Source organism: Dermacentor albipictus, chromosome 9 (assembly GCF_038994185.2).
Source record: "Dermacentor albipictus isolate Rhodes 1998 colony chromosome 9, USDA_Dalb.pri_finalv2, whole genome shotgun sequence".
In the NCBI taxonomy this organism is placed as follows: Eukaryota; Metazoa; Arthropoda; class Arachnida; order Ixodida; family Ixodidae; genus Dermacentor; species Dermacentor albipictus.
In genome coordinates, this window is record NC_091829.1 from 23,503,879 (window position 1) to 23,523,621 (window position 19,743).

Here is a 19,743-nt window from a genome sequence, read left to right on the forward strand (position 1 = left end):
ATGTATGTTTTGCTACATTTTAACATTATTTAACGTCAGCGATGTGCCGTTTCCACAATATTTGAATTACTGATGTAGATGTCGATGTAAACGAATTCGTCGCTTTGGTTAACCCGAAGCGCAAGGTTGCGCTCTAAGGCTTATTGAACATGCGAAATGTCTCATTCAAAACAAACAGTAAAAGCGACGTTCAAGTGCGGAAATCAGCGACGGCAAAGTGGAAGACAGCCGGGTCGGCAGACGGATCTCAGTAAGCCTTTCACGGCCGCACTGTTGACACAACATCGTGATTAGTCTTGCACATCCGGTACTCAGTGAGGGCGACGTGGCTTGGCGGTACGACATGCTTCCCCGGAGATACCAATCGCGATGCACGAAAGGCATAACCGACGCACATTCGACATGGGCAAAAATGCACAAGTAAACAGGCGAATTCCCCGTCCCATTTCCAAAGCATTTCCAGCGGCATGCGACAGAACACAGCACAGCAAATGAAGCATGCAGATTGGTAACGAAAGCATGCTGTAAGGTATATTTCTTTTGTGAACGTAACATTTTCCATCTAATTCTGAGCTTCTGAATAATTTGTTAGTACTGAACTTCATAACGCACTATCAGGAGCAGCTTCAGCATAAATTCGAATGTGATCTATTCTAAAATTATTCAAACATATTGTTCCGTTTCCAAGTTCACCTGCATTTGTAAATGTGCTTTAAGTTAAGATTGTAAAAGGAACGCTCGTGACTGCTATTATATGCTTTAAAGCAGGCTACATAGCAATTAGATTCCATAAAATTACGTTAAGAAGCATTCCAATGAGTCATTTTTGAATGATGTTTCTATTTATGGTGATGGTACAGGGATTGAAATGCGCAATATAGCCGATTTGAAAAAAAATTAGGAATTCATGCCAACAGCATAGAATTTCTGGACTGCCTTGGAAATAGTTCGTTAAGCTAGCTTGTTGTGTGCCTTGCAATCGGAGCAGATAAGAAGCACTCGTTTCTGTATCAGAATTCACATACTGTACCGATTCATTATTTGGATTAATGCTTCTGGCAAACTTTGTCTACTTCCACAGAGCAGTAGTATACCATTGACTGGTAAATATTTGAAATATCCAGAGTTGTTTGGTATTATTAAGATGGGCCATGATATGGCTTATATAGGTGCACGTTAAAGAACCCCAGGTGGTCGAAATTTCCGGAGTGCTCCACTAAGTCGTGCCTCATAATCAGACAGTGGTTTTGGCCCGTAAAACCCCACAATTAGAAAAGGGCTTATATTTCCCGGCCAGAATTGTCCCGTATGGAGAACGTGGGTTTCACTGCGTGCATGTCACCGAAAGCCATATATGCGCACGTGGTTTCTCGCGAGAACTTTCCGGCGTTCGAAGGTTTAGATAATGTCTCTGTCTGATCTGTATGAACGGCACCAGTTGCATCCTTGCTTGACGATCCGCATTGTGATTATAAGTACTTTTTCGTAGGCAGCTTAGGGCATGTTCATACTATTATCTCGCATTTTATGATGCGTTGTATTTTGAGTGCCACATTGTTTTTTACCGCACATTTTGTACCATGTTTTTTTTCTGCACTTGTCACCATACCATGTTATTACAATGTAAATCCCCCTTGCACATTGTTCCGATGAGCAGCCTGTAAGGCACAGTGAATAAATAAATGAATAAATATATAAATAAACACAAGTAAATAAATACATAAATAAATAAATACATTGCTCTATAATTATTTTAGATCCATGGTCGACGCCCCGTACGCGACGCTAAGAACCAGGGTGCGTAAATTTTCTATTCCCACTCTACGTAGTACCGACTGTCTATCGAACAGTATGCAAATTCTTGAAAACCGAGGAAACACGCCACACGCATTTTTTTCTGCGTGAAGGTGTTGACAAACCTCTAATTTTTTTTTTACATTTCCAGAGCAACGTGCTCGCCGTACGTGGCGATGATGGCGAGGATCTCCCCACCGCGGACTCGGAACCACAATCCCTCGATCGGGAGCAACTTGCTGCCGGACCGCCGAACAGCCGCTGACCCAGGCTGGAGAAGTTCAGCTGGAACGTCAGGTCTCGAACTTGCGTCACAGTGGCCACATTTATCGCCACGACAACGAGGCAATTGACACACTTGTTGGAAATGCCGATAAACGCTTGGTTACACATACACACAAATAAAGAGACTCATGACAGCGCTGGTCACAAGACCAGAAGAGGACGACGACGGCGGCTTTTAGCGCCGATGACGTGCAAGACGACTCACGCTTTTGTACCACGAGTCCGACTAATAAGTATTTGCCGCGTAGATCTTCACTAGCCATAGGAGAGGTTGGGACGGGTCATCGAAATAGAGCATCGGTAACACAGGCTCACCAAGGTACGCTGTTGGTAACGGCAGAGGAAACGCAATGAGTGAAACGTTGGCGGATGGCATGAATAGCCCAAAGAACGAAAAATCACGCACGGCGGCAAAATGTGATGTTCATGGGAGCGTATTATATTCGCGCAATGTGTTTTTCACCAAGTCACCAAGGTGTTCAGGGACCCGTTCAAGCCTGTACTGCACAACGCAGATTCTGTGTAGTGCGCGTTAGAGACTTCGTAATTTAAATTTGTGCAAGTGGAGCACAAGTAGTGATATGAATTCATAATCAGGCTATCTTAATGTCCAGCGTTCTCCCATTACCACTATCCTGTGCCAGCTATTTCCAACTTGCACATGCGAATTTTCTCATCATCCCACCTCGACTGCACTTTCCTTTTCTTGGCACCCATTTGGTAACTATTACGGTCCACCGGTTATCCCTTCTACGCATTACATAGCCAGCCCAGCTCCATTGTTATCTCTTCATGTCTATTACAATAGCGGCTATCCTTGTTTACCGTCTGATCACAGCGCTCTTTTCCTCTCTGTTAATGTTACGACTAACATTCTTCGTCCCATTGCTCTTTATGCGGTCTTGTTCTCGAGCTTCGTTGTCAACCTCGATGTTTCGGCCCCATACGTTGGCACTGGTAGAATGCAGTGATTGTATACTTTTATTTTCTGCGTTAGTGTTACGCTCCCAGTCAGGACGTGGCAATGGCTGTCGTACACGCTCCAACCTATTTGCAATCTTCTGTAAATTTCCTTCTCTTGATCAGTGTCTCCTTTGACTTTAGATTTAGGTAAAGAAACTCCTTAACACTTTAGAGGCTGGCTGGAAATCTTGAACTTTTGTTCCCGTGCCGGGCTATTGATCATCTTTGCCTTCTGATATTGATATTGAACTACACTATTACACTTTTTCTGTTAAGGCCCTCATTCATTTGTTGTAATTCCTCCCAAAAGTTGCTCAACAGGACGTCGTCTGCAAACCGAAGGTTGCCGAAATGTTCGCCGTTGAACCTCTCTCCTAAGCCTTCACATTTTAGCAGCTTCAGTACTTCGAAGCCTGCAGTAATAGCATTTGAGAGATTGCGTCTGTTTGCCTGACTCCTTTCTTTATAGGTGACTACTTTTCATGTGGAGAACAAAGGTAGCTGTGGTTTCTTTTTAGACATTTCGCAAGATATTCACGTACGCCTCCTGCACTCCTTGATTACTTAATACCTCTCTGGAAATGCGCTTGATTCAGTAGAGATACCAGCAATCATAATCTATGAAAGCCTTGTAGAGAGGTTGCTTGCACTCTGCAGATTTCTCCATTACCTCATTCATAAGAAGGCGGTGACGTTGTAGAACATCACTTCTTGAAGCCACCCTGGTCTCTTGCTTGACTGAAGTCAAACGTTGCGCTTATTCTATTTGAAGTTATCTTCATGAATGGGCTGAAACGAAGTGTCCGGTGTGACGAGCTTCGTAATCCAATTACAAATTGGAGTGCTAGCTATCTTGACTCGCACCTTTTAAGACTCAGTACAAATATGACCTCTACGGCGAGATAAAAAATTATCCGCATTTTCTTTGATGTAAAACTTTAATGGGGAGCACTTAACACTAATAGCGAAATACGGTTGCTGTCGGCGTTTTTGGATGCTTTTAATAGCAAACTCTGCAACGTAAGTATCCGAAAACTTCTGGAACCAGCGCCCTCATTAGCGGACAACGAAGCCTGATGTGACACGTCACTTATACTGCTATTCGTAACGCATCTTGAAGACATACCACAGGTTAAGTACGTTGAAAAAAATCTCATGACTTATGACGCGAGCCTCTGAACAGGCGTCTGCGTATTCATTGTGTAGTCGGCAAAGGTACCTTTGCCATTGGCATTTTGCGTAAGCTAAGCAATTGGCGTATGTGATTGAGCCACTTCAATGATGCACGTACTTTCCTGCTGCGTTGCAGTTTTATCGCTTCTTGCGGGTGCTCCACCCTCTCTCTCGCTTAACCGGCAGCTTCCTTAAAGCTGTTCCCAATGTTCTGCCTCTGAAATTTCGATTGCCTTCCCTCTCGTGCAGCTTCTGCCTTTCGGCTGACAAACGTTCGTCAGCATTTAGGCGTCGCCACGAATAAGTTCTGAAACTGTTTTGATTTCCATACCAGAGTTGACATCTATGCTTGCGATATGCTGCCGATTCCCGGCAACTTCTGTTCGGTTAATGAATTCGTTGTTTTATCGTATTTTCATTTCGGCGAGCGCGAATATGTAGAGTACGTAAACAAAGGCAAAGATTACAGGCAGTCTCTTCATCATAATTATGTGTGCGCGTGCGCACGATGTTTCACACCACCAGAAAAATGATTTCCCTCGTGTAAGAACGTTCACTGGCTTGGAAATAAACTTGTCTTGAAAAGAAGCCGTGTGTGTCGTCTCCCTTCGTTTTCCTCATGAATGTCTCGCATACGAATGATGCGTTCGCTACCTACAAAATAACCCATCCGTACTGACGTTGCCGTGTGCATCATTTTTTTTTCAGCGTAGACAAATAGCACCAGTCAAGCGTATGAAATGGTTCGAGTGCATTAGAGGCAAGACGCTGTTACTCTACGCCGCGGCAAAGTCGACGAGGAAGAGTGTAGGGTCACCACGCAGCCAGCGTTACTGGCGGCTTTCTGTGCGCATAAGCATGGCCAGAGCGGGGTGGAGCACGTCTTATCTCGTCGCCAGAACGAGCTGTGAGAGCATGGACCGCGAAAACGGCCTAGCTGGCCAAGCTACTGGTCGACAAAAAAACCGTAAAGGGTGTGCCGCTCCGGTAGCCGAGTGGCTTGAGTGTTCAACTCGTATCCTTCAGGACGGTGGTTCGATTCCCGCTGCCTGCTTCGTTGTGGAAAAAAAAAATACCACAGCGATGTGGGTATCGAGACTCGAACAGCCGTGAGGACGGCTGTTCGAACCCCGGTGCCTGCATCGTTGAAAAAAAAAAGTCAGCGATGCGGATGCCGGGGCTCGAAGTGCCGTCCATGAAGGGCCGAGGTGGACGAGATGCTGGGTCCCAGACACCAGTGGACCAGCTGCATCATGAGGCCGGCGTCCGCATAGCAAATGCGCGGATTGGAGGCGATGCGCATGTCGGCACTAAGACGCAGATGACCCCCTGGTAGTTCCGGCACCCAGCATACTCCCTGCACACCCAGCTGTACCGGAGTGTGGTGGATAAGGGGGAGTTTTGTGTCATGGTGCACAACATTTCCTCTCGCTATCCCCCGGGTATCCTAAGAGGGTGGATACCTGTTGCTTTTGGGGGAAGTGCGGGGCGGACCCCAAGGGGAAGACACCCCCCCGCCCCCAAAGAAAACCGAACCCCGCACACAAAACCGACCCGGCACACCCCCCCCCCAAAAAAATCAACCGCGACCCGCCCCCCCCCGCAACCCAAAAAATTCGCCGCGACCCCCCCCCCCCCCGAAAAATTCCGCTCCCCGCGCCTTCCCTTACAGGTCGACCTCTAGGGGAACGGCGGGATTTTTCGGGGGGGGGGGGGTCGCGGCGAATTTTTTGGGTTGCGGGGGGGCGGGTCGCGGTTGATTTTTTCGGGGGTGTGCCGGGTCAATTTTGTGTGCGGGGTTCGGTTTTCATTGGGGGCGGGTGTCTTCCCCTTCGGGTCCGCCCCGCACTTCCCCCAAAAGCAACAGGTATCCACCCTCTTAGGATACCCGGGGGATAGCGAGAGGAAATGTTGTGCACCATGACACAAAACTCCCCCTTATCCACCACACTCCGGTACAGCTGGGTGTGCAGGGAGTACAGCTGCGTGCCGGAACTGCCAGGGGGTCATCTGCGTCTTAGTGCCGACATGCGCATCGCCTCCAATCCGCGCATTTCCTATGCGGACGCCGGCCCTAGGATGCAGCTGGTCCACTGGTGTCCGGGGACCCAGCGTCTCGTCCACCTCGGCCCTTCATGGACGGCACTTCGAGCCCCGGCATCCGCATCGCTGACTTTTTTTTTTCAACGATGCAGGCACCGGGGTTCGAACTGCCGTCCTCACAGCTGTTCGAGTCTCGATACCCGCATCGCTGTGGTATTTTTTTTCACAACGAAGCAGGCAGCGGGAATCGAACCACCGTCCTGAAGAATACGAGTTCAACACTCAAGCCACTCGGCTACCGGAGCGGCACACCGGTTACAGTTTTTTTGTCGACCAGTAGCTTGGCCAGCTAGGCCATTGTCGCAGCCCATGCTCTCATAGTTCATTCTGGCGACGAGATAAGACGTGCGCCACCCCGCTCTGGCCATGCTTATGCGCACACGAAGCCGCCAGTAACGCTGGCTGCGCGGTGACGCTACTCTCTTCGTCGTCGACTTTGCCGCGGCGTAGAGTAGCAGCGTCTTAACTCTAATGCACTCGAACCGTTACATACGCAGTAAGGATGGGTTATTTTGTAGGTAGCGAACGCATCATTCGTATGCGAGACATTCATGAGGAAAATGAAGCGAGACTAGACACACTGCGTTAATTCAAGAGAAGTTTATTTCCAAGCCAGTGAACGTTATTACAAATTTCTGGTGTGAAACAGCGTGCGCACGCACACACACAGAATGGAGACATCAAACTCAACTTTGCAAGACCCCGAAAGGCGGTAGCTGCTCGAGACACTGCAATCTTCATTTTAGACGCAGACCATCTAGGACAGCTTTCAGGAAGCCTCCGGCCAGGCAGAAGCGTGCGGCCGTTCATGCCGAAGGATAGGGCACCAGAGAAATGCCCGCGGTGGAACTTCAATAGAGCACGAAATATCAGACGGTTTAAGAAGCGAGTTTGCCGATTTACGCTAAACGTAATCAGATTTGTGGGATGTTCCGGCGTGCGTCCGTTCAAGACGACCAGTTTACCGCATGGGAGCACAAACGCAAAGACTCCGCAAAACATACTGCCGTCTGGTGCCTCGTGCGAAACGTATCCAAGCCAAGACAATCCATTAGCAAACGCCTCGCCGTTCCTACGCCGACGTGTCTGGTTAGGCCTACGGGCGCCGGAATCGCCGGCTGACCTGAAATTTTACGTGCTATGCGGTAATGTTTCAGGCGAGTTTCAGGTCGCCAGTACCTATAACACTCATTTTTATAGGTACTGGTGACAAACGCGTCTCAGAGAGCGGTTATCAGAACATACGCTGAAGCTGGAGCCATGGGCGCCGCCATGTTCGACACTACTAAGCGTACGGACACTCGAACCTGAAACTTCTCAAATACCGTACGCTATCATAGCGCACGCAAGCCGCAAAACGCCACTAACGTTCAGGACGTGTCCAGGGTCGATATTTCTTCACGTACGTAATGCGATTGTTCGGTTGCAAACGCTAAACTGAACCGGTCAATCGAACAGTCTCTTCAATCCTGAAAGACGATTGCTTAGCTTGCGCATAATGCCAGTGGCATGGGTATCTGCACCGGCTACATCATCGATAGGCACCAGTGGCGCGTCATAGGTCATTGCCAGATTTTTTTTTTCTTACTTACTCGACCTCTGGCGAGTCCTTGCGATTCTCTGTGAATAGCAGTATAAGTAACGTGTCCGACGAGGCTTCGTTGTCCGTTAACGAAACCGCTAGTTGCGGAAGTCTCCAAATACATTGCAGAGTTCACTGTTCAAAGCACACAACACTAACGCGAATAGTATTAGGGAGTAGTTAACCCTGTAGTGCCCAAACACAGTTCCACATAAGAAAAATCATAGAATTTCCTCGATTTCTCGTCTTCGAGGACACATTTCCACTGTGAATAAGTTCAGCAAGCGCTCGTTTGCAATTAGATTCCGAACCTAATCACAACCGCCACATGGCTCCAACAAATTCACGAATTTCCCATTGAGTAAAGCCACCACTCAACCTCAGTGAGGCAAAATAAAAGGCTGGCTTCGGGATGTTCAACAGATCTCTTTCCCTTCTCTTCTTCCTCCTGTCATCAGTAAGGCAATCGACTCTACAATCCACTCTACAATCCTTTCATTCATTACGACTGCTGGTGTCTCTAAGGAATCAAATGCATTTTCATAGAAGTATTACGTAATCAAGAAGTACATATGGCATACGTGAATATATTCGGAAATAGCTCAAACCATTCCTCAGCTACCTTTTTTCTCCACAAGAAAAGTAGAAATGTACGCATAAAACAGTCAGTGAAGGAGACGCAAACTCTCCAATGGTATTCACTGCATGCTTCACAGTACGAAAGCTGCCAAAATATGGACTACGAGAGGTTCAACGGCCAACATCTCAGCAACCTTCGGTTTGCAGACGACGTCCTGTTAAGCAACACGGGGAGGAATTACAAATGATTGAGGGCCTTAACAAAAAGCGTAATGGTGCAGTTGGATTAATATCAGGAGAAATGATCAATAACCTGGCAAGGGAACAAAAGTTCAGGATTGCCAATCAGCCTCTAGGGTCTGTGAACGAGTCCATCTACCTAGGTCAGAAGTCGCAAGAGACGCTGATCAAGACAAAGCAATTTACAGAAGCGAAAGAATAAGTTGGAGTGCGTACGGCAAGCATTGCCAGATCCTGAGCGGGAGAAAAAAGCCACTATGACTAAAAAAACACTGTCGCAGAAAAAGTCTACAATCACTGCATTCTACTGGCGCCAACATATGAGGCCGAAACATGTAGGTTGAAGAAGCTCGAGAACAAGACCGCGGAAAGAGCAATGGGGCCAATAACGTTAGGCGTAACGTTCAGAGACGGGAGAAGAGCTGTGGATTAGAGGGTAAACAGGGATACGCGCTATTGTAATCGAAATAAAGAGAAAGGAATGGAGCTGGGTAGGCTATGTAATGCGTAGGATGGATAAACGTTGGAGCGTTAGGGTTACAAAATGGGTGCCAAGAAAACGGAAGCGCAGTCGAGCTGAGATAAGAAAATTCGCAGGCGCAAGTTGGAAGTAGCTGGCACAGGATAGCGGTAATGCGAGATCGCTGGGAGAGGCCTTCTTCATGTAGTGGACATGAAAATACCCTGATGGTGAATTAGTACGGCTACTTGTGTTCCACGTACGCAAATTTAAATTACGAAATCTCAAACGCGCACTATACAGAATCTGCGTTGTGCAGTACAGGGTTAAAAGGGTGCAGAAACACATTGGTGACTGGATGAAGAACACATTGCGGGAATACGCTCCCGTGAACATCACATTTCGTCGGCGTGCGTGGTTTTCCGTTCGGCGGGCTATTCATGCCACCCACCGTTTCACTCCTCGAGTTTCCTCTGCCGATACCAACAGGGTAACTCCGTAAGCCTGTGTTACCGAAGCTCTATTTCGATGACCCGCCCCAACCTATCCTGAGGCTACCGAAGATCTACCCCGCAAATACTTATTAGTTGGACTCGTGGTACGAAAGCGTGAGTCGTCTTGCACGTCATCGGCGCTGAACGCCGCCATCGTCGTCCTCTCCTGGCCATGCGGCCAGCGCTGTTTGGAGTCTCTTTATTTGTGTGTATGTGTGTAACCACGCGTTTGTTGGGATTTCGAGCAATGGTGTCAATTGCCTCGTTGTCGTGACAATAAATGTGGCCACTCTGACGCCGGTTCGAGACTTGACGTTCCAGGTGAACTTTTCCAGCCTGGGTCAGCGTCTGTTCGGCGGTCCGGCAGCAGGTTGCTCCCGATCGAGGGATTGCAGTTCCAAGTCCGTGGTGGGGAGGTCCTCGCCATCATCGCCACATGCGATGAGCACGTTGCTCTGATCGTGAAAAATTAATAATTAGAGGGCTGCAGACACCTTCAGGCAGAAAAAATTGATCGCGGCTTTCTTTCCTCAGTTTTCAAAATTTTGCCTTCTTTTCGATAGACAGTAGGTGCTATGGATGGTAGGAAGAGGAAATTTACGGACCCTGGTTCCTAGTGCCGGTCACAGTGCGTCGAACGTGGATATAAGATAAGAAATAAAGTTATATACATTTTCTATTATCTATTTATTTATTATTGTAGAGTACCTAACAGGCTACTCATCGACAAAGTGTAAGGGGCCTTTATATGGTTAACGACAAGGTGTGGTTGCAAGTCCCCCCCCCCCCCACCCCTCAAAAAAAGAAAAGAAACGTATGTTTCAAAATGTACGGTAAAAACAAAGTGACATTCAGGATACAACACATCATAACTTGCAAAAAAATTAGAGAGAACGTGGCCTAAACTGTCTACGAGGAAATACTTATCATAATGCACATCGCCAAGCAAGGATACAAATGGTACTGTTCATAAAAACTGGACAAAGAGCCATTACCTAAACCTTCGAACGCCGCAAAGTTCTCGCTCGAAACCGCCCGCGCATACGTGACGTTCGGTGACATGAGCGCAGCGCAACCCATGTGCTCCATGCGGGACAATTCTAGCCTGGAAATATGAGCAATTAGATGGGCCATCCTAGTAATAGCAAATAACTTAGAATATTTCAAATATTGAGCTGTCAATGGCATACTAATGCTTTGTGAGGTTAGCCAATGTTTGTCAAAAGCATGAGTCCTAGTGATGAATCAGCCCAGTATGTGAATTGTGATACAGAAAAGAGGGCTATTTATCTGCTCCGACGGCAAGGAACACATCAAGCTAGCTTAACGATAGGCACTCCAGAAATTCGATGCTGTTGACATGAAGTCTTAATTTTTGCAATTCGGCTGTATTTGCCATTTCAACCCCTGTGTCATCAGCGTAAACAGCAACGTGACCAGAAAGCAATCGATCGGAATGCCTGTAGCTTAACGTGGCATACTACTGTGTTACATGTTGCTCTCGGAGAGCAGCAGTATGAGGAAAATGAATCAAATTATTTCTTCAAACAACTCTATTCAGAATAGTTTCCCACCATTCTGACACAAACTGTGCAAATTGACTTGTGTCAGAATGTCCGTCACCTACAGCTACAGTGGCTCAGGCCAATGTCTTAATTCCAGTTTGGCGAGTAAAGGTGCACACGTCACAAGAAATCAACAAAAGGTTGTACAATAGCATTGGATACATAACATTGGAGGGAAAACACCGGTTTTTTATCATCTTTGGCAATATTAGGTTATCAAAGGCGGTATAATCAGGCTCGTACAGCTACATAGCCTGGTTTACTGCGTAACTTCACTTGTATGCCTAATATGGCTGCGGGGAAAAATATAACAGTACTCTTGCGTGGATATCATATTTGATCACACATTTACCAATTTGAAGCTACTCGAGAAATATTGGAAACATACTGTACTCTGAAAGTTTGACAATTAAATTAGACGACTGAATTGAATCGAAAAATACCCAAATTGTTATTCAATATTTTCTAATATCCGCCAACCCTCAATACCGCATGAATTCATACCAATCAGTCATACCGATCACACTGCTATGCTAAATGTCCACAGGCAACGGTTCGCACGTATCTCACCTTTGAGGGTGACACGGAGACCTCAGTTTGCAACAAATACGTCAACTGCTTCCTTGAGCCCGACATACAGCTTCCTGCCTGCTCCGCTACAAGCCTGCAAACCATTTCATTTTAATCAACACAGCATTAAAACTCCCCCCAATCAAGAATAATCAACTTCACTTTGTCTTCCTGTCACATTCTCTATCAATGTTGATCCACGATACACATATATTGCGTTTGGACAGTAATGAGCGTCCCAGTGCTGAGCGTGCTTCTCACAGAATTCTTCAGTGATATTGACTGCACTGCATTTAGGTTGAATGCTTCACTAAAATTCCCTATCCAACACCATGGTTGTCGTTCACTTTCCTTCGTTGCTGCTCCCCCACACTGGAACTGAATGTACAGCTGAACTGCAGCCTATCAGTGGCCTGTGCCATTTCTGTGGCCGCTTCACCAACTACATTAATTTATAAGTGAAGTGTGAATCCATAAATATTGAGTTTGCAATATTCTATATTTCCCTTGTTTGTACAATTTAAGATGTTCTAAATTTGCAAAATTTCAAAACGGCTTTGTTAACTTGAGTAAAGGACCTTGATGAGGAGCCCGGTACAGTAGAATGTTTTGATGTTAGAAACAATGGGTTACAATTATGTTTGCAGAAAAAGTAACCACGGTAAATATACGTGAGTAGATCCTCAATGTGCCCTTGCTGATTGATAATTACGGCGAGAACAATGGCCAGGTGGGGCAAGCAACAAAGATGGTCACAGGTAGAAAAAACGCAGTATTGAAGAACAAAATTACAGCTTCTGCAGAATGGCCGAAGCAATGCACTCAATGATAGCGTTGTTCCACAAGTGACACAACAAAAAAAGTCATGTGACGACAACGCATAAAAAACTCCCCAGGATATTTCTTTTCCACCTGAACTATCTCTCTCACCACAGTTGACGGTTAAAAATATGCAAGATTATAGTTTCGTTGAACATTCGGCGATATCCAAGTGCATAGAAGTTAGGCGCCACCAACATATTCACTTGACAATTGCGTGGACGCAATTGTCAAGCGAAGGATACTGGAATTTACGCAAGATCATTCTCGAGGAAATACATGAGCCTATAGCCCGCTATAATGTCTGCCCAGCCTTCCTTGTATTTAAGTAATAAGCTGCATTTGGACAGGCCTAACGATTTCTGGAAATTCATATACACTGACACTAAATAAAGGGAATACAAAAATTTAGAAAAAATATTGCCGAGGTAAAGCATAGCTTATTGAAGGTTGTTAGAATGTACCCCCAGTCCTGTTCTGACTTCTCTAAAGATTTTACTGGAAGGAGATATCATTACCAGTGCGAACACCCATATAAGAACACTAATTAAAGCGAAGCATACTGGAATTGACGCAAAATTATTGTTGAGGAAAAAACTGGAGAAAGTCTGCCTAGCCCTCTTTGTTTTTAACTAAAAAGCTGCACCTGGACCGGCTTGACGACTTCTGCAAAATCTCATACATTGGCACTAATAAAAGGGAATACTAAAATTTAGGAAAAATATTGCCGAGGTAAAGCATAGCTTCATAACGGTTGTTAGAATGTACCGCCAGTCCTGTTCTGACTTCTCTAAAAACATTACTGGAAGGACATATCATTACCACTGCAAACACCCATATACCCACACTAATTAAAGTGAAGGAAAGAGGAATTTACGCAAAATTATTGTCGAGGAAAAAAAATGAGCCTATAGCTCGCTAGAAAATCTGCCCAGCCCTTCTTGCTTTTAACTAAAAACTGCACCTGGACCGGCTTGACGATTTCTGCGAATTCACATACATTGACACTAATTAAAGGGAATACAAAAATTTAGGAAAAATATTGCCGAGGTAAAGCATAGCTTAATAACGGTTGTTAGAATGTACCCCCAGTCCTGTTCTGACTTCTCTCAAAACATTACTGGAAGGACATATCATTACCACTGGAAACAGCCATATACCAACACTAATAAAAGCGAAGGATATTGGAATATACGCAAGACAATTGTCAAAGAAAAGATAGGAGCCTATAGCCTGCGAGAAAGTCTGCCCAGGTCTCTTTGTATTTAAATGGGGATATGCACCTGGACACAGAGGACTTTTGCAAATTCACATACATTGACACTATTTAAAGGGAATACGAAAATTTAGGACAAATATTGCCGAGGTAAAGCAAATCTTAATGAAGGTTGTTAGAAGGTACACCCAGCCCTGTTCTTACTTCTCTAAAAACTTTACTGGAAGGACATATCATTAGGGCAGCAAACAGCCATACACCAACAGTAATAAAGCGAAGGATACTGGAATTTACGCAAAATTATTGTCGAGGAAAAAACATGAGCCTATAGCCTGCTAGAATGTCTGCCCAGCGCTCTTCGTTTTTAATTAAAGAGCTGCACCTGGACCGGCTTGACGTCTTCTGCAAATTCACCTACACTGACACAAATTAAATGGAATACAAAAATTTAGGGAAAAGTATTGCCGAGGTAAAGCATAGCTTAATAGAGGTTGTTAGAATGTAAACCCAGCCCTGTTCTGAATTCTCTAAAATCTTTACTTGAAGGAAATATCGTTACCACAGCAAACATCCATATACCAACACTAATTAAAGCGAAGGATACGGGAATTGACGCTAAATCCTAGAGGAAAAACAGGAGCCCATAGGCTGCTAGAAAGTCTGCCCAGCGGTCTTTGTTTTTAACTAAAAAGCTGCACCTGGACAAGCCTGACGAGTTCTGCAAATTCACATACATTGACACTAATTAAAGGCAATACAAAAATCTAGGGATAATGTTGCGGATATAAAGCATATAGCTTAATAAAGATTGTTAGAATTTCTGCGCGGTTCTTTTCTGATTTTACTTGGAAGGGCATATCATTACCACTGCAAATACACGTATTCCAACACTCATTTCAGCTGAGAATGCCTTCGTCTTCGTGACATCGCTTCACAGACGTCTCAAATAGTACATCCGCCTTATTTATTGCATGCATTTCAGAATAGCTTCTGAGCTGCTTAAAGCACAATTCTAAAAATTTTAGGAGGCGAAGGTAGTGCATAAATAGTGCATTAGTTTACTCGTCGCACAGAATAAAATGAAACACTTGTGCATACCGCCGTTGGTCGTACAGCCTTCAGTAAAAATCTTGACTTCAGAGATATCATAACCCGCGCGTTGGATCATTATTCTCCACCGATGTTAACACCACATAAACAAGTTTAAACATCAGCATACGTAAATCTGCCTGAAGTATTTCTGGAATTCTCTATGACGAAGTTTTTAATTGCGCTTAGGAGTGCCTAACGAACATCTTATTTATTTCAACTAGACGACATCAAAATTGAGAACGTGGTGCACTGAAGAGGCGGCTGCATTAGATTTGTCTATCCACCGATACGCCTACTTCCCGACCACGAAACAGAAAGCGACTTCACAAAAAAGCAGCGTATGACACTTCGACTGACCGCTACACCAAAAGTTGACAAGGGTAATTAATTCAGAATAGTTGCAAGGATTGTGCTCTACTCGTATGCTAAGAAGCGGAAGCTTGCAAAGGCCGGCCTGTCCATCTCTGCCTTGTGTGAACCAAACGCCATGGAGATGTCCTATGAAAAGGAGCAGCCAGCATTGATCCAGCCACGTCGTGGTGTATTTAAAAAGCGGCGTGCGTTGCATTCGGAAGTTAAAAGCTAAAGCCTTTCCCGATAACGCAACCACATGCACCGACGACGACAAAATTACAGCCAACGCGAAAGGAGCCCGCGATATCGTTTGAGGCTTGACTGCCTTTTATTGCAGCGAGGACAATCATTATATACAAAGAAATTGCCGAAATGAAATAACGTTAAAGAACGAACTTAACATCGATGATAAGTTTGCATATGTTAACCCACAACTTGCACTACTTTTTTAATAAAACGTTTGCAAAGAAGAAAATCCTTCGGTACCTGTGATTCCTTAGCGCATGTGCGATCTTTTCAGCAGCCCGGGAGGAGGCCACAAAAACAGCTTGCCATGAGGTGTACGGGGTGCGCAGCAACACATGAAGGCAGAACAACTGGACTGGCGTTGAGATACCAGGTCGCAAGATCAGCTGGCAACCAGATCCGCAGTGGAGGCTCCGAGGCACCATCGTGCTAGAAGGCTTCGCCACCCGTTCTGCAGGTCAGGCAGCAAGACGCAGGTCCCCTGGAACATTTACCCAAGATTTCATAAATTATATTGACTGAAGGGCAACACGTACCCAACGACACGTATTTTTACGGGGTTTTACGTGCCAAAACCACGATAGCATTATGAGACAAAGTATAATGCGGGACTGTGGAATGAATTTTAACGCCACTATTTTAACGTGCACCCAAGGCACGCTACGTGGGCGTTCTTGCACTTCGCCCCCGTCGAAATGCGGCCACTACGGCCACGATTTGATGCCACGCCTTAGGCCGTAGCAGCGCAACGCGAAAATCACTACGCCATCATGGCGGGTAATGGCACATAACCAGGGTCTAAAGATGGTTCACTGATGAGAGGCACATACACAGTGAACCATAATGGCGTGAAAGAAGTTGATGGAGGAGCACCATATAACATCACATAAGCAGTCACCCAAGTTGGTCCGAAGAGTTGATTGGAACCCTCTTCGCTTAGCACAGCTGCCCGATGCTCTACCCAGCAAATCACAGGCTTTCCCGAGACCTCAGTTGGCGTAGAACAGGTTAGCCGTGGATAAATAAACCAACAGACAGATAAGCTTACCTAAAGCTGGGTGAAGTTCGCAAGGAATACTGACCGCAATAATTAGAATGTGCAACAGCCAGCGTCAGCTTACATCTAATGAGGTGTGTTCGTGTTTGCCTGTGGGCGGTCGTCAACGTGCTTGTTAATTTAGTTAGTAAGCAAATATTTGCGGCATGTTATGCGGCTGATAAAAAGACTAACCTTACTTCGTATACAGTTTACTGCGCGTGAAATTGTTTTATACGCAGTGATCTTGGCAGTGTGAAAGGCAATAGAAATATTACGGCACAACACGTCTCGTCTTCCGTGCGCTCACCTTGGTGGCGTTATTCCTGTAGTCGGCCACGGTGATGCGTCCAGTGCTTGACCCGATGAGGACCCACGAAAAGCGAGCATCGCCTTTGATGGACAGTCCGTGTATGACAGGCACATGTGGATCGTTTGTTCTTGGCACTCATGAAAAATGAAAGAAAGAAAAACATCCCACGTGTATGTGAAAAACAAAAGAGAGATGCGGACAGGAAACCTTGCACTATTCTGTACACCCTCAGATAGCAATCTCGGCACAAAGCGAGGAAAGCTTTCGGCTGTACACTCGCACTGAGGCGGTGTGATTACCTGTGAAAGTGATCGCCTAAGAAGTGATCGTCTCAGATGCTGCTGCTGAACCACTGGCCATCCGCGCCTGAATGACAATTATTCACCCACATATTTTCATACACAGGAACGCAATTTGAAAGCAAAGATACGGCCCTTGGTGTTTCCTGCGAAGATATTAATGCGCTGATGGGACAGTAAACGATGGAAAGGAAAAACCAGAACGGGCAAACGCAAGGGAACCAGAATAACATAGTACCAATTCCCAACAAATCAATAATACGGTCTAAGCACAGGGAAGAGACAAAACCCTGACATGAAGCGCGACATAATAGGTTGTGCAGAATGGCCTAGGCCATCCACTCCGTGACACAGCGATTTCTCACATGAGACAAGAACAGAACCCATACGATGCTGACGCATAACAAACCCAATCATTATACTTTTTTTTTACTTCGAGTATCTTTCTTGCCGTAGTTGATTCGAATGAACATCAAAGATTTGTTTCTTTGAACTTTCGGCGATAACCGTATGTTTGGAAGATGGACGCCACCTGCATTTTCTCCTCTTCGATTATATTCATTCTACCTTTGCTGAACACAGCGTGCAGTTTTGCTCAAGTTATATTTAGCTACAGAGTGATTGACGAATGTAACATTTCATTTTCTTCCAATTAGGGCTAAGGACTGCTGTGCACATGATGTTCTGCTAGAACGATCAATTTCCGGTTGTAACTTTCAAACTTCTTGGTAGGGAATTCTTAGGTGTGTATCAATGCGCTGTGCGATCTCTTTATCTTTTCTCTCGTGGGAATTGCTGGTAACGGTAAGGTTTGACTGGCATAACTGAGCCAATTGAATGAGTAAGGTTTAAAATTATAATACACAAATCTAAAGTAATGTTGAATTTCCTAGCGAGACAACAGAATTTCTGATTGGTTGTCAGCCTCTAGAATGACAGATCAAGGCAAAGTAGTGAAATCTTATCCCGATTAAGGCAAAGAAATTGTGAGGAAAAGAAAATCCATTGGGCCGCATATGGCACGCTGTATAAAATCATGATCGGCAGCTTACCACTATCCTAGAATTGAGTACCGTCATTGCATTCTACGGGTACTAGCCCAAGGAGCAGAGACTTCGAGATTAACGAGAAACCTTGAAAAGAGAAATGTTAGAAATAACCTTAAGAGAAGAAAAAATAGCGATATGTATTAGAGAGCAAACAGGGGTATGCGATATATGAGTTGACATCATGAAGAAAAGATGGACCTTGACGGGCCATGTAATGCGTAGGACAGATAACCGGAGCTGTATTATATTTACCCAATGAGTGCAGAGGGAAGGGAAGTGCAGTCGAGGATGCCCGGGAATTAGGTGACGCGCTAAAATTACAAAGTTGGCAGGTGTAAGAGCGAATGAACTGGTGCAAATCAGAAGTTATGGAATATAGCGGGAGAGGTAATTAAAAGGCTGATGGTGGTGATTGCTATATTTCTTCCCTTGGGGTTAACTTCACTTATTCCATTTTTGATGTTGCAATGCAACTTCGCAAATTTCCCTGTTTTTAATCATGTGTTCCCCCCTTACTCGATGCTCCATATAGGAGCCTGTAAGGTATGAAGGAAAATAAATGAAGTTTAGATTGACCTGTTCACATACTGTGCCAAAATTGAAACACTTAATCAGGCAGCTTTACAGTGTCTGACACCTACGAAGTGGTGTTACATGGATGTAGGAAATATTTTATGCTTGTCGAGGGAACAATGGCGATAACAGGTGTACGCAGAGGTAAGTATTAGACATGTATACTTATAATAGGAACTATGTACCTATTGCATCAAAGTGCAGATAATGATAACTAGACGGATGTTCTTGCCCTTCCTCCATCGAAATCGGACCGCGGCGGGTTTTCGATCTCGGGCGCAGCAGTGAATGCCAAAAATCTACTCAAGAGGATCTCCTACATTCATGAGCCGTTAGTGTCGATATATTATTATCGGTGCGGTCTAGATCTCGTGTGATTGCGGTGCAGGGAACGCTTGAACACAAACAAATGGCAGAAATGAAAGAGTGTAAAAAGGAACGACGTTAACATAGCCGCTAATATCAAGGATGTTAACCTGCCATCTCGTCCAACTTGCTGCTTTCATGAAGAAATTCATAAAAAGAAACAGGCTCTTGCCAGATGTAATTCTCAAACGCACGCGCAAACACCACGTCAGCAGTAGACCAGATAGCTAGAACAGCTCAGCACGAAATTCATAGGGCGGGTTGAGTTATACCAGATGGCTAGAACCAATGGCCATTAGACAGCTGACCAAAGGAGTCCCCAGGTCAGGCGGCAAGATACAGTTTCACTGGAACAGCTGGCGAGTCCGAAGGGGCTCACCGTGACACATCAATTCGCTAAAACAGGTCATCACCTCGCGCGCAGGGCAAGCTGCAAGAGACCAGGTCGTTACAACAGCTGACCACCAGTTCCGCATCAGGGGCAGCTAGCTACCACTTCGCAAGAACAGGTGGCTGCTTGATCCACAGGGTGGGCAGCAAGACACCAGGCTGATGGAAGAGCTGGCCACAAG

The 19,743-nt window shown here is 45.4% G+C and overlaps 1 long non-coding RNA gene across 1 annotated transcript; it reads right to left on the reverse strand.

The window, feature by feature from the left end:
• Positions 1 to 6,934: 6,934 nt before the first annotated feature.
• LOC135902005 (uncharacterized) lies at positions 6,935 to 18,253 on the reverse strand. Its single transcript, XR_010564356.2, has 4 exons — positions 16,882 to 18,253; positions 15,776 to 16,016; positions 11,809 to 11,902; positions 6,935 to 10,128 (listed from the first exon to the last, which is right to left on the reverse strand). It is a non-coding gene; the product is annotated as an uncharacterized lncRNA (long non-coding RNA).
• Between the last annotated feature and the right edge of the window lie 1,490 nt (positions 18,254 to 19,743).